The sequence below is a fragment of the Hyla sarda genome, chromosome 1, assembly GCF_029499605.1.
Source record: "Hyla sarda isolate aHylSar1 chromosome 1, aHylSar1.hap1, whole genome shotgun sequence".
In the NCBI taxonomy this organism is placed as follows: domain Eukaryota; kingdom Metazoa; phylum Chordata; class Amphibia; order Anura; family Hylidae; genus Hyla; species Hyla sarda.
Genome location: NC_079189.1, coordinates 64,266,601 through 64,281,846, shown reverse-complemented (window position 1 = coordinate 64,281,846; position 15,246 = coordinate 64,266,601). Strand labels below are relative to the sequence as shown.

The window sequence follows — 15,246 nt, the reverse complement described above, 5'->3', positions numbered from 1 at the left end:
GTACCGGCGTGTGACGTCACGCTCCGCCCCTCTATTCAAGCCTACGGGAGGGGGCGTGATAGCTATCACGCCCCCTCCCGTAGTCTTGCATTGCGGGGCGGAGCGTGACGTCACACGCCGGCGCAGGCGTGACGTCACATGCCGCCCGCCCTGTAGTCGCCGTAATCAGACCCGGAGCGAACACGCTCCGGGGACTGATTACAAACGGGGTGCTGCGTGCATGATCCCGGGGGTCCCCAGCGGCGGGACTCCCGCGATCAGGCATCTTATCCCCTATCCTTTGGATAGGGGATAAGATGTTTAAGCACCGGAGAACCCCTTTAACTCCTGACACATTTTGCTCTTTTTGAGGAGACTAAAGTCTGCAAGCTTAGGTATAGCTAATGCCGGCATCCAAGAAAATATGCATGGGATCCTGCATATGCAGTTAAAACTTTACTTCTTTATTGTAAGTCCATGCATTACAGACAAACGCTCAGCTTCCAGAACACTGACATGTTTCTGGTGCCTAAGCACCCATAATCATGGCTCCCATATTCTGGGAGTTATATATAGGGATGTCCCGATACCATTTTTTTTTTAGACTGAGTACGAGTACCGATACTTTAATTCTAGTACTCGCCGATACCGAGTACGAGTACTTTTATTTTAAAGGGAATCTGACAGCAGGGTAACGCGGTTTATGGCGCTGTTTACCGTATGATATGTAGGTTCCTTGTTGTGTACAATGGAGGTGGCTGCTGTAATATGAGCCAAGATTCCTCTCTTCTCCATTGGACAGAACAGGGAATTTGCATTGCGGTGAGACTTATGACCACATGGTGAGCAGCGGCAGAAACCGAGTCACCTGCATCTACCTATAAATTCAAGTAAGTGACTGCTGTAAGATTGTCTTTAATAGTAGGTAGTATACCCTTGCAGACATTAGCAGCAGCCCCCCCTGTAGACAGCTGCCCCACTTGTAGACAGCAGCCCCCCTGTAGACATAAGTAGCAGCCCCCTGTAGACCACAGCCCCCCTTTAGACAGTGGGCCCCCATTTAAACAGCAGCAGGCCCCCCCTTTAGACAGCAGCAGGGCCCCCCCCCTTTAGACAGCAGCCCCCCCTTAAGACAGCAGCAGTCCCCCCTTTAGACAGCAGCAGGGCCTCCCCCTGTTTAGACAGCAGCAGGCCCCCCCATTTAGACAGCAGCAGGGCCCCCCGTTTAGACAGCAGCAGGACCCCCCATTTAGACAGCAGCAGCCCCCCCCCCCGTTTAGACAGCAGCAGGGCCCCCCCTGTTTAGACAGCAGCAGCCCCCCCCCCATTTAGACAGCAGCAGGGCCCCCCATTTAGACAGCAGTAGGGCCCCCCCGTTTAGACAGTAGCAGGGCCCCCCCCCACCCGTTTAGAAAGCAGCAGGGACCCCAACCCCCCCGTAGTAGCCCCCTGTAGACCACAGCCCCCCTTTAGACAGTGGGCCCCCATTTAAACAGCAGCAGGCCCCCCCTTTAGACAGCAGCAGGGCCCCCCCCTTTAGACAGCAGCCCCCCCCCTTAAGACAGCAGCAGTCCCCCCTTTAGACAGCAGCAGGGCCTCCCCCTGTTTAGACAGCAGCAGGCCCCCCATTTAGACAGCAGCAGGGCCCCCCGTTTAGACAGCAGCAGGACCCCCCATTTAGACAGCAGCAGGCCCCCCCCCCCGTTTAGACAGCAGCAGGGCCCCCCCTGTTTAGACAGCAGCAGCCCCCCCCCCCCCCCCCCGTTTAGACAACAGCAGGCCCCCCCATTTAGACAGCGGCAGGGCCCCCCCCATTTAGACAGCAGCAGGGCCCCCCATTTAGACAGCAGCAGGGCCCCCCCGTTTAGACAGTAGCATTGTCATTGATCAGCCTTCTTACAGATGGGGTCTGGAGCAACAGCTTCAGTCCTGAGATGAATAAATGGAACATAAAATATATTTTTAATAGCAATATGGTTTTATTTGCTAATAACCTGCCTAAACATATGTGCAGCTCAATTTCCTTAAAGGGGTACTCCAGAGGAAAAATGTTTTCAAATCAATTGGTTCCAGAAAGTTATACAGATTTGAAAATCACGTCTATATAAAAATCTTAATCCTTTCAGTACTTAACAGCTGCTGTATGCTCCAGAGGAAGTTGTGCAGTTCTTTCCAGTTTGATCACAGTGCTCTCTACTGACGCCTCTGTCAATGTCAGTAACTGTACAGAACTTGAGAGGTTTGCAATGGGGATTTGCTTCTGTTCTGGACAGTTCCTGACATGGACAGAGGTGTCAGCAGAGAGCACTGTGGTCAGACTGGAAAGAACTACACAACTTCTTCTCAAGCATACAGCAGCTGAAAAGTACTAGAAGGATTAAGATTTTTTTAAATAGAAGTATATATATATGTATATATATATATATATATATATATATATATATATATAAAACTCCAAGAGAGCAGCACTCCTAGGTTCCATGCAGCAGTGATAGGATGCGTCCAGTTGCTATAGATCCTGGTTACGAATCCCTCCACATAGAAAACGAACGGCAACCGCACTCCCATATGTTGCAAAAAAAGTGGTCTTTATTCACACAAACGTTTGTGTGCATAAAGACCACTTTTTTTGCAACATATGGGAGTGCGGTTGCCGTTCGTTTTCTATATATATATATATATATATATATATATATATATATATATTATATATATATATATATATATATATATATATATATATATATATATATATATATATATATTGAATATACTCGAGTATAAGCTGAGTTTTTCAGCACGATTTAAACACCCCCTCGGCTTATACTAGAGTGAACTCTCCACCCGCAGTGGTCTTCAACCTGCGGACCTCCAGAGGTTTCAAAACTACAACTCCCAGCAAGCCCGGGCAGCCATCGGCTGTCCGGGCTTGCTGGGAGTTGTAGTTTTGAAACCTCCGGAGGTCCGCAGGTTGAAGACCACTGCGGCCTTCAACATCATCCAGCCCCCTCTCACCCCCCTTTAGTTCTGTACTGTACTCGCCTCCGCTCGGCACTGGTCCGGTGCTACAGGACTGTCCGGAGAGGAGGTGGTCCGGTGGGATAGTGGTTCCGGGCTGCGAGCTGCGGGTTCCGAGTTTGCAGGGGATCCCGAAGAGGATGCGCCGGAGCCCCGAGGACAGGTAAGAGACATCACCGGAGCTCACGGGGCACCGTAAACGGCTATCCGATGGCAGCTGAAGCAGTCTGCGCTGCCGGATAGCCGTTTATGCGATGGCCCCGACATAAAAAAGCATTGTATTTGATGCTGCCTTCAACATGCGGTGGCCTCTGAGAGGCCATCGTATGTTGAAATGATCGTATGTCGGGGCCATCGTAGGTCGGGGGGTCACTGTATATATCTGGCACCTGTTGATTTGAAAACATTTCTCCCCTCTGGAGTACCCCTCTAATCATTGTTTTCTTTTCTTGCATGATCACACAGTACAGAAATCCTGCAATCATGAGGATTATGTGCCTAGCAAGGCTGTCTACAAGGAGCTGCTCAACCTTAGCATGCTGGGGTACAGTTTCTGTAGTACACACCATGGTACTTTCAACTAAAGCAATGCTACTAAGGCGGAATGCTGTACCTCTGTACATACTGTAACCGATGGATCATAGGTTGTACCTATTTATGTCCCTATATAAAATCTAGTTGAAACCCCACGTACATAGCCCCGTAATAAGTCTTAATAGCATAATTCCTTCCCTTATATAGCATAATCCCAAATATACTAAACTAACTTACTGGACCACCTGGATTTGTACTGCACGATTTCTTTCCTTATTATTAAGAAGAAAACATACAAAATGCTTGAGGCACAATGTGCCTTTGTTTCCCAGGGTATGACTGCACCAGGTTTAATATCACAAGTTGAGTACATAATATATGGATGACATCAATTACAGTAACGTATCCACTGCAGAGATGTAGCAGAGCTGAAGTTGGGATTTCAGTCCCTTTGGCTGCATCAATGGCATGGCCATAAGTTAGGGTTGTCAAGCTACATCTATATATCCAGGCACAGTTGCCATGACCTGCCTGCATCTATTGTACGTAGAGAAAAGTTCAGCCGGCACTCCCCGGAATACACCATTCACCTCACACTCCGATGGACCTCTATCGTGGAAATAGTACAATCCAATATGTGCAGAAAAAGAGGCTTGATGGCACTCACCGTTACAGCATAAACTCTTTATTTTTCAGTCCCGGTCATAGGATACACACAATGGCCAACGGCCATTGTGTGTATCCTATGACCGGGACTGAAAAATAAAGAGTTTATGCTGTAATGGTGAGTGCCATCAAGCCTCCTTTTATGCACATGCATGCAACTATCTTACCTTAACTTGGAATAGTGTCTTCCCCAATCCCAGGAAAGAACTTGCAGCCCAACTTTCCCATAGGATTCGGCTTTAAGTTCTGTAATTCTTATAAAACTTTCCAGCACAAATGGTCACTTCTGCAGCAAATCTGTTCTCCGGTGGAGACCTAGCCTGCGAGTTGTAGATGATCCAGTTCTCCCCGCTACGCTGAGCCCCACTCCTTTCAGCCAGCACTTGCCAAGATTTCTAATCTGAAGCAACTGCAATAAGCCTGAGACTCTGCTTCTCTAGGAGTGAACAAGTTAAAGGGTCTCTCCCCTTCCATCCGCCGAGTGGATCTGTCTTACTTTTTCTAAATGGAATCCATAAAGTCAGTCGTTAACATTTAGCAGAAGTGTTCTGCAGATTTCTATCCCATCCGATTGAGGTCAGTAAGTCATACAAGCAGCTGGGAGGAATTACAAATAGAGCTGAATTTAGCAATATATCTTCATTTCTATTTCTTCTTAGTGCACATGGAGGTTAGGATGATAATAATTGATAATACATGGATTATAGAATACTTGAATAAATGGGAATATCTATTTGCGGAAGGATTCTTCCTCCTTTTGAGCAGCTGCAAACTACCAACAAGTAGGCTCGGATCTATTAAAGTGAACCTGTCGTGACAATGCAGACCATTCTGAAAGAGTCATGTTATAGGGCAGGATGATATGAGCAGATTGATATATAGTTTAGTGGGGGGAAGATTCAGTATCACTTGCCATTTATTGATCGAAATCCCTGCTCATTTTGGACTTAAATGGGCATTGTCAAATATGAAAACGTTTTATATGTTGTACATCTCAGCAAAACAATAGTTTTTCTAATATATATCATTAAATTTTATTAAAGAAAACTGCTTTTGAATATCCCACCACTAGGGGGTCGCCATACCTCCTGGGACACTGACAAGTCCCACAGCAGCATGAGCGTGTCCAAGGGTCATGGACAAGGTTGCAGGAGGAACACAGCCTGCAGCAACACTGCTGTAACACAGAATTTTACCAATCATGTGCCTCCAGCTGTTGCTACAACTACAACTCCAAGCATGCCTGGACAGCCAAAGGATATCTGGGCATGCTGGGAGTTGCAGTTTTGTAAAAGCTGTAGGCAGAGTGAGGGAGGGGGAGGAGTCATCACAGTGCAGGCAAGAGAAGAACATGCTTTGATAAGATGGAAAAGACATTGAGCAGCTGTAATATGCTATTTTTTAGTGAAATATCGGTGAAGCTCTGATATTATTTAGAGATGCTCTCCAATGTGGAGATGACCATAATCTCTCTTATTAGGCCACTTATGTATGTGGCACTTAACCGGTACTTGACCCCACAGGGGATGTTTAGGGTGTCCTGAAACTTAGCTCCTACCACCTGCTGTGCACCGCAGGCGTGGGCTGTATAGACCTTAATTATTGTCTATAGTTCTGCATTAGAGTACAGTGGAGTTGCTAGTTAAAATACAAGTCTGTCACACTTGTATTTTAACTAGAAACTCCACTGTACTCTAATGCAGAACTATAGCCAATAAATAAGGTCTAGGTCTATACAGCCCACGCCTGCGGTGCACAGCAGGTGGTAGGAGCAAAGTGTCGGGACACCCTAAACATCCCCTGTGGGGTCAAGTACCGGTTAAGTGCCACATACATAAGTGGCCTACTAAGAGAGATTATGGTCATCACCATATTGGAGGGCATCTCTAAATAATATCAGAGCTTCCAAGCTCAGGATTGCATGCATAAATCTGAGACTTGAGACCCATTGGGGGAGATTTATCAAATGATTTAGACTGTTTTTTCATGTCAAAATTTGTCGCACAGAAAGTCACATGTGCGACTTTTCTGCAACTTTTGCTGTAGGGGATTTTTAGAACATGACGCATGCTAGTCTATTTTAGACGGAAATGCATTGGAAAATGCATTGGTGCTGAATTTATCAAATGCGACTTTTGTGCGACAAGTCACATCTGCCCAAAATACGCTGAAATGTCAGACCATGTTGGAGCAGGTCTAAATGCAGTTTAAGCTGTAGACCCTGAAGTCTGAGCACAGAATTTATCAAGGGCTGTGAGACCTTTGATAAATTAGGAGCACAAAAGACAGGAGACGACCTCATACGCTGGTCTATAAGCATACCCAGAATAGACTAGATTAGTAAATGTCCCCCCATTGAGTCCAATTTTACCGACCCATCAGATTGTTTGGTCCCATAGACGACCTTTAGGCACACTCACAGATGCCGATCAGCTAAGGACACACAAGAAGGCCTTCCTCCTTGGCGTCAGATCAGCGATTGATTGCTCCATGCCTAAGATCCAGGCTGGAGCAATCGAGTGCCGAAAACACTGATCAATGCAATGTTATGGCATAGCATTGATCAGTGTATGCAACAAATGTACTGCATGTTATAGTCCCCTATGGGGGCTGTCACGATGCCGGCTGGCAGGTAGTGGACCCTCTGTGCCAGAGAGGGATTGGCGTGGACCGTGCTAGTGGACCGGTTCTAAGCCACTACTGGTTTTCACCAGAGCCCGCCGCAAAGCGGGATGGTCTTGCTGCGGCGGTAGTGACCAGGTCGTATCCACTAGCAACGGCTCACCTCTCTGGCTGCTGAAGATAGGCGCGGTACAAGGGAGTAGGCAGAAGCAAGGTCGGACGTAGCAGAAGGTCGGGGCAGGCAGCAAGGATCGTAGTCAGGGGCAACGGCAGAAGGTCTGGAAACACAGGCAAGGAACACACAAGGAACGCTTTCACTGGCACTAAGGCAACAAGATCCGGCAAGGGAGTGCAAGGGAAGTGAGGTAATATAGGGAAGTGCACAGGTGAAAACCCTAATTGGAACCACTGCGCCAATCAGCGGCGCAGTGGCCCTTTAAATCGCAGAGACCCGGCGCGCGCGCGCCCTAGGGAGCGGGGCCGCGCGCGCCGGGACAGAACAGACGGGGAGCGAGTCAGGTAGGGAAGCCGGGGTGCGCATCGCGAGCGGGCGCTACCCGCATCGCGAATCGCATCCCGGCTGGCAGCAGGATCGCAGCGCCCCGGGTCAGAGGACGTGACCGGGGCGCTGCAGCGGAGGGAGTGAAGCGAGCGCTCCGGGGAGGAGCGGGGACCCGGAGCGCTCGGCGTAACAGTACCCCCCCCCTTGGGTCTCCCCCTCTTCCTGGAGCCTGAGAACCTGAGGAGCAGACTTTTGTCAAGGATGTTGTCCTCAGGTTCCCAGGATCTCTCTTCAGGACCACAACCCTCCCAGTCAACTAAAAAAAAATTTTTCCCTCTGACCTTTTTGGCAGCCAGAATTTCCTTGACCGAGAAGACGTCCGAGGAGCCGGAAACAGGAGTGGGAGGAACAGATTTGGGAGAAAAACGGTTGAGGATGAGTGGTTTGAGAAGAGAGACGTGAAAGGCATTAGGGATACGAAGAGAAGGAGGAAGAAGAAGTTTATAAGAGACAGGATTAATTTGACACAAAATTTTGAAAGGACCAAGATAGCGTGGTCCCAACTTGTAGCTAGGGACACGGAAGCGGACATATTTAGCGGAGAGCCATACCTTGTCTCCAGGGGAAAAAACGGGGGGAGCTCTTCTCTTCTTATCCGCGAACCTCTTCATGCGTGAAGAAGCCTGTAAAAGAGAATTTTGGGTCTCTCTCCATATAATGGAAAGGTCACGAGAAATTTCATCCACAGCGGGCAGACCGGAGGGCAAGGGGGTAGGGAGGGGGGGAAGAGGGTGACGGCCGTACACCACGAAAAATGGGGATTTGGAGGAAGATTCAGAGACCCTGAAGTTATACGAAAATTCGGCCCATGGAAGGAGATCTGCCCAGTCATCCTGGCGGGAGGAAACAAAATGTCGCAAATAATCACCCAGGATCTGGTTAATTCTTTCTACTTGTCCATTGGACTGGGGATGATATGCAGAGGAAAAATTTAATTTAATCTTGAGTTGTTTACAGAGAGCCCTCCAGAATTTAGACACGAATTGGACCCCTCTATCCGAGACAATCTGCGTAGGCAACCCGTGAAGACGAAAAATGTGTACAAAAAATTGTTTAGCCAACTGAGGCGCAGAAGGAAGACCAGGAAGAGGGATGAAATGTGCCATTTTGGAGAATCGATCAACGACCACCCAAATAACGGTGTTGCCACGGGAAGGGGGTAAATCAGTAATAAAATCCATACCAATCAGAGACCAAGGCTGTTCGGGGACAGGCAGAGGATGAAGAAAACCAGCGGGCTTCTGGCGAGGAGTCTTATCCCGGGCACAGATAGTGCAGGCTCGCACAAAGTCCCCAACATCCGTCTCCAGAGTCGGCCACCAATAGAAGCGGGAGATGAGTTGCACAGATTTCTTGATGCCCGCATGACCTGCGAGATGGGAGGAGTGACCCCATTTGAGGATTCCGAGGCGTTGGCGTGGAGAAACAAAGGTCTTTCCAGGAGGAGTCTGCCTGATGGAGGCAGGAGAAGTGGAGATCAGGCAGTCAGGTGGAATGATGTGTTGCGGAAGGAGATCAACTTCTGAGGCATCCGAGGAACGAGAGAGAGCATCGGCCCTAATGTTCTTATCGGCAGGACGAAAGTGAATCTCAAAATTAAATCGGGCAAAGAACAGAGACCACCGGGCCTGGCGAGGATTCAGCCGTTGGGCCGACTGGAGGTAGGAGAGGTTCTTGTGGTCGGTGTAGATAATAACAGGAAATCTTGATCCCTCCAGCAGATGCCTCCATTCCTCAAGTGCTAATTTAATGGCTAGAAGCTCTCGATCCCCGATGGAGTAGTTCCTCTCCGCTGGAGAGAAGGTCCTAGAGAAAAAACCACAAGTGACAGCATGCCCGGAAGGATTTTTTTGTAGAAGAACAGCTCCAGCTCCTACTGAGGAGGCATCAACCTCCAATAGGAAGGGTTTGGAAGGGTCAGGTCTGGAGAGCACGGGAGCCGAAGAAAAGGCAGACTTGAGTCGTTTAAAGGAGTCTTCTGCTTGAGGAGGCCAGGACTTGGGATCAGCATTTTTCTTGGTTAAAGCCACGATAGGAGCCACAATGGTAGAAAAATGTGGAATAAATTGCCTGTAATAATTGGCGAACCCCAAAAAGCGTTGGATAGCACGGAGTCCGGAGGGGCGTGGCCAATTTAAGACGGCAGAGAGTTTGTCTGGATCCATCTGTAGTCCCTGGCCAGAGACCAAATATCCTAGAAAAGGAAGAGATTGGCATTCAAACAGACATTTCTCAATTTTGGCATAGAGTTGGTTGTCACGAAGTCTCTGAAGAACCATACGGACATGCTGGCGGTGTTCTTCTAGATTGGCAGAAAAAATTAGGATATCGTCCAGATATACCACAACACAGGAGTATAATAGATCACGAAAAATTTCATTGACAAAGTCTTGGAAGACGGCAGGGGCATTACACAGTCCAAAGGGCATGACCAGATACTCAAAGTGTCCATCTCTGGTGTTAAATGCCGTTTTCCACTCGTCCCCCTCTCTGATGCGGATGAGGTTATAGGCGCCTCTTAAGTCCAATTTAGTGAAGATGTGGGCACCTTGGAGGCGATCAAAGAGTTCAGAGATGAGGGGTAAGGGGTAGCGGTTCTTAACCGTGATTTTATTAAGACCGCGGTAGTCAATGCAAGGACGTAGGGAGCCATCTTTTTTGGACACAAAGAAAAATCCGGCTCCGGCAGGAGAGGAGGATTTACGGATAAAGCCCTTTTTTAAATTTTCCTGGATGTACTCAGACATAGCAAGAGTCTCTGGGGCGGACAGAGGATAAATTCTGCCCCGGGGTGGAGTAGTGCCCGGGAGAAGGTCAATAGGACAGTCATAAGGCCTGTGAGGAGGTAGAGTCTCAGCTTGTTTTTTGCAGAAAACATCCGCGAAGTCCATATAGGCCTTAGGGAGACCGGTTACTGGAGGAACCACAGAGTTACGGCAAGGGTTACTGGGAACCGGTTTTAGACAGTTCTTGGAACAAGAGGACCCCCAACTCTTGATCTCCCCAGTGGACCAATCCAGGGTTGGGGAATGAAGTTGAAGCCAGGGAAGTCCAAGGAGAATCTCCGAGGTGCAATTGGGGAGGACCAAAAGTTCAATCCTCTCATGATGAGATCCGATGCTCATAAGAAGGGGCTCCGTGCGGAAACGTATGGTACAGTCCAATCTTTCATTATTTACACAATTGATGTAGAGGGGTCTGGCGAGACCGGTCACTGGGATGTTGAACCTGTTGACGAGAGAGGCCAAAATAAAATTTCCTGCAGATCCAGAGTCCAAGAAAGCCACTGTAGAGAAGGAGAAGGCAGAGGCAGACAACCGCACAGGCACAGTAAGACGTGGAGAAGCAGAGTAGACATCAAGGACTGTCTCACCTTTGTGCGGAGTCAGCGTACGTCTTTCCAGGCGGGGAGGACGGATAGGACAATCCCTCAGGAAGTGTTCGGTACTAGCACAGTACAGGCAGAGGTTCTCCATACGGCGTCGTGTCCTCTCTTGGGGTGTCAGGCGAGACCGATCGACCTGCATAGCCTCCACGGCGGGGGGCACAGGAACAGATTGCAGGGGACCAGAGGAGAGAGGAGCCGAGGAGACGAAACGCCTTGTGCGAACAGAGTCCATATCTTGGCGGAGTTCCTGACGCCTTTCAGAAAAACGCATGTCAATGCGAGTGGCTAGGTGAATAAGTTCATGTAGATTAGCAGGAATTTCTCGTGCGGCCAGAACATCTTTAATGTTGCTGGATAGGCCTTTTTTGAAGGTCGCGCAGAGGGCCTCATTATTCCAGGACAATTCTGAAGCAAGTGTACGGAATTGTACGGCGTACTCGCCAACGGAAGAATTACCCTGGACCAGGTTCAACAGGGCAGTCTCAGCAGAAGAGGCTCGGGCAGGTTCCTCAAAGACACTTCGGATTTCCGAGAAGAAGGAGTGTACTGAGGCAGTGACGGGGTCATTGCGGTCCCAGAGCGGTGTGGCCCATGACAGGGCTTTTCCGGACAGAAGACTGACTACGAAAGCCACCTTAGACCTTTCAGTGGGGAACAGGTCCGACATCATCTCCAGATGCAGGGAACATTGGGAGAGAAAGCCACGGCAAAACTTAGAGTCCCCATCAAATTTATCTGGCAAGGATAAGCGTATCCCAGGAGCGGCCACTCGCTGCGGAGGAGGTGCAGGAGCTGGCGGAGGAGATGACTGCTGAAGCTGTGGTAGCAACTGTTGTAGCATAACGGTCAGTTGAGACAGCTGTTGGCCTTGTTGCGCTATCTGTTGTGACTGCTGGGCGACCACCGTGGTGAGGTCAGCGACAACTGGCAGAGGAACTTCAGCGGGATCCATGGCCGGATCTACTGTCACGATGCCGGCTGGCAGGTAGTGGACCCTCTGTGCCAGAGAGGGATTGGCGTGGACCGTGCTAGTGGACCGGTTCTAAGCCACTACTGGTTTTCACCAGAGCCCGCCGCAAAGCGGGATGGTCTTGCTGCGGCGGTAGTGACCAGGTCGTATCCACTAGCAACGGCTCACCTCTCTGGCTGCTGAAGATAGGCGCGGTACAAGGGAGTAGGCAGAAGCAAGGTCGGACGTAGCAGAAGGTCGGGGCAGGCAGCAAGGATCGTAGTCAGGGGCAACGGCAGAAGGTCTGGAAACACAGGCAAGGAACACACAAGGAACGCTTTCACTGGCACTAAGGCAACAAGATCCGGCAAGGGAGTGCAAGGGAAGTGAGGTAATATAGGGAAGTGCACAGGTGAAAACCCTAATTGGAACCACTGCGCCAATCAGCGGCGCAGTGGCCCTTTAAATCGCAGAGACCCGGCGCGCGCGCGCCCTAGGGAGCGGGGCCGCGCGCGCCGGGACAGAACAGACGGGGAGCGAGTCAGGTAGGGAAGCCGGGGTGCGCATCGCGAGCGGGCGCTACCCGCATCGCGAATCGCATCCCGGCTGGCAGCAGGATCGCAGCGCCCCGGGTCAGAGGACGTGACCGGGGCGCTGCAGCGGAGGGAGTGAAGCGAGCGCTCCGGGGAGGAGCGGGGACCCGGAGCGCTCGGCGTAACAGGGGCTATAACAGTGTAAAAGAAAAATGTAAAACAAAAGTGAATAAATGTGATTTAACCCCTTCCCCAATAAAAGTTTGAATCACCCCCCTTTTCCCATTAAAAATATGTTAAAAAAAATAAATATAAACATATGTGGTATCGCCGCATGCATAAATGTCTGAACTATAAAAATTTTGTGTTGTTAATTAAACCGCACAGTCAATGGCGTACAGGTAAAAAAATTCAAAAGTCCAAAATAGCGTATTTTTGATGACTTTTTTTTATCATAAAAAATGAATAAGAAGTGATCAAAAAGTCCCATCAAAACAAATCTTCAGATCACGGTGCAAAAAATGAGCCCTATACCGCCTCCTATGCGGAAAAATTAAAAAGTTATAGGGGTCAGAAGGGGACAATTTTAAACGTATAAAATTTCCAGCATGTAGTCATAAATTTTACCAGAAGTAAAACAAAATCAAACCTATATAAGTATCATTTCAATCATATGGACCTATAGAATAAAAATAAGGTGTAATTTTTACCGAAAAATTTACTGTTTTTGGGGTTTCACCGTAGATACTTTGGTTAAATGAATGATGTCATTACAATGTACAATCGATGGCACAAAAAACAAGTCATCATATGAGTCTGTAAGTGCAAAATTGAAAGGGTTATGATTTTTAAAAGGTAAGGAGGAAAAAAAAGTGCAAAAACAGAAAAACACTTAGTCCTGAAAGGGTTAAGAGTCCAGTATGTGGTCCTTATTACTGATTGAAAGCTGTGTTTGTATGTAAATTTATACAGGGAAGTCTGCCAATCACTGATTAGGACTGCCTACTGGACTCCTTAGCCCAGAATGAGCAGAGATTTAGATCAATAAATGACATTATACATCAATCTGATCAGCTTCTCCTTTGTAACAGGCTGTCTGCAGAATAGCAGAATATAGCAGTGCTTAGTGGTCCAATGCCATCAGGATCTGTGCCTTAAAGGGGTTATGCACTTTAGAAAAACGTATCCTAATCCTTTGGATAGGGGATAAGTGTCTGATTGCAGGGAGTCCAACTGCCGGGAGCCCTTATCTATATCCTCTAAATAGATATGGCTCCTATCTCAACTTGCAGGGTCCGCTGTTTCTCCACAATGCGCTCCAGCCTCTACCTTTGGTGACACAATGTTGCTGAACAGAAACAACGGACCTTGTACAGGAAATCACGGGGGCTCCCAGAGGATGGATTATCCTCCCCCCCGTATCCCAAAACCTTTCTTTCATGTCCCACAACAGGGCACCCTGCACTCACATTCAGATAAAAGACCTTGAGAGACATTTGTGGATATACTGAGAGTTTCCACCTATACCAAGTAACACTGTGCAACAGAACTTTTTATGGGCCCCGTCTATTTAATGTGCACCAACTGAAGGTACCCAATGGCTGCTAGGGTGAAGATTAGGGTGGGCCGCATGTACAAAGTGCATTAGTCTGATTTTGTGCTATTAGTTATGTTGTGCGTGGTTGTTTTCCTTTATGCAATACAAAGATAGTTTCAAGTAAGCTTGAACTTTGTGTCAGTCTTATTGTTTTCTCAAATATGTTTTCAACAGGGCCCCACATCCATACCCCTGATGATCTGTTGGATGGAGGCACTGCCACAGATATCTACCCCAGCTTCCAGGTAGCATCAGGATCGGCCTGCCAAGCACAGAGAGTTAAAGGGGTTCTCCGCTGCCCTTCGTACGGAGCTCCACTCGCCAGCGTCCGGAAGTTGATTATTCCGAACGCTGTGTGCGGGCTTCCGTGTTCCCTTGTGACATCACAGCCGCCCCTCGTGCCGTCCCACCCACCCCTCAACGAAAGTCTATGGGAAGGGGGCGCGACGTCACGAGGGGGCGGGCGTGACGTCACGAGGGGGTGGCCTCAAACGCGGAAGCCCGCACACAGATCACAGATCTCTAAACAGATGATGAAAAGTATCCAATATGGTCAATAATCTAACTAAACTGCTTGAACTACAGGCTGATACATTGTAGCAAACTATTGTATTTAGATTTTCAGTAATGTATCAGTTTACAGGACATTTTCTACATCAGTGCTGCCCAACCAATGTGCGTCTACATCAGTGCTGCCCAACCAATGTGCGTCTACATCAGTGCTGCCCAACCAATGTGCGTCTACATCAGTGCTGCCCAACCAATGTGCGTCTACATCAGTGCTGCCCAACCAATGTGCGTCTACATCAGTGCTGCCCAACCAATGTGCGTCTACATCAGTGCTGCCCAACCAATGTGCGTCTACATCGGTGCTGCCCAACCAATGTGCGTCTACATCAGTGCTGCCCAACCAATGTGCGTCTACATCAGTGCTGCCCAACCAATGTGCGTCTACATCAGTGCTGCCCAACCAATGTGCGTCTACATCAGTGCTGCCCAACCAATGTGCGTCTACATCAGTGCTGCCCAACCAATGTGCTTCCAGCTGTTGCAAAACTACAACTCCCAGCATGCCCGGACAGCCGTTGGCTGTCCGGGCATGCTGGGAGTTGTAGATTTGCAACAACAGCAGAACAGACAGAACACACTTTTTTTTTTATAACAGATGACCCATAATTCCCTCACATCTTGTACATCATGTTTTAGATACTAGAACCGAGAGCGGCATCCTAATTATTTGAAAAATGCAAACAAAGAAAGGCGGATGACTTGTGGCCAAAAGCGTTGGATGTCTTGTATAACATAATTATGAAGAGAAGTTTTATGGGAAAAATAACAACATAAAACTTTAGACCCATTAAAGCCTTCACTGCCAAAGGCGCTGAAGTCTGCGATGTT

General features: G+C 48.5%; 1 protein-coding gene across 1 annotated transcript in view; it reads right to left on the bottom strand.

Annotated features, from left to right (window-relative positions):
* Positions 1–4,567, bottom strand: part of C1QTNF7 (C1q and TNF related 7) — a 94,018-nt gene extending 89,451 nt beyond the window's left edge. Inside the window, exon 1 of the mRNA XM_056555178.1 lies at positions 4,365–4,567. The gene's annotated coding sequence lies outside the window, so the exon portion shown is untranslated. The remainder of the gene's footprint in view (positions 1–4,364) is intronic.
* Between the last annotated feature and the right edge of the window lie 10,679 nt (positions 4,568–15,246).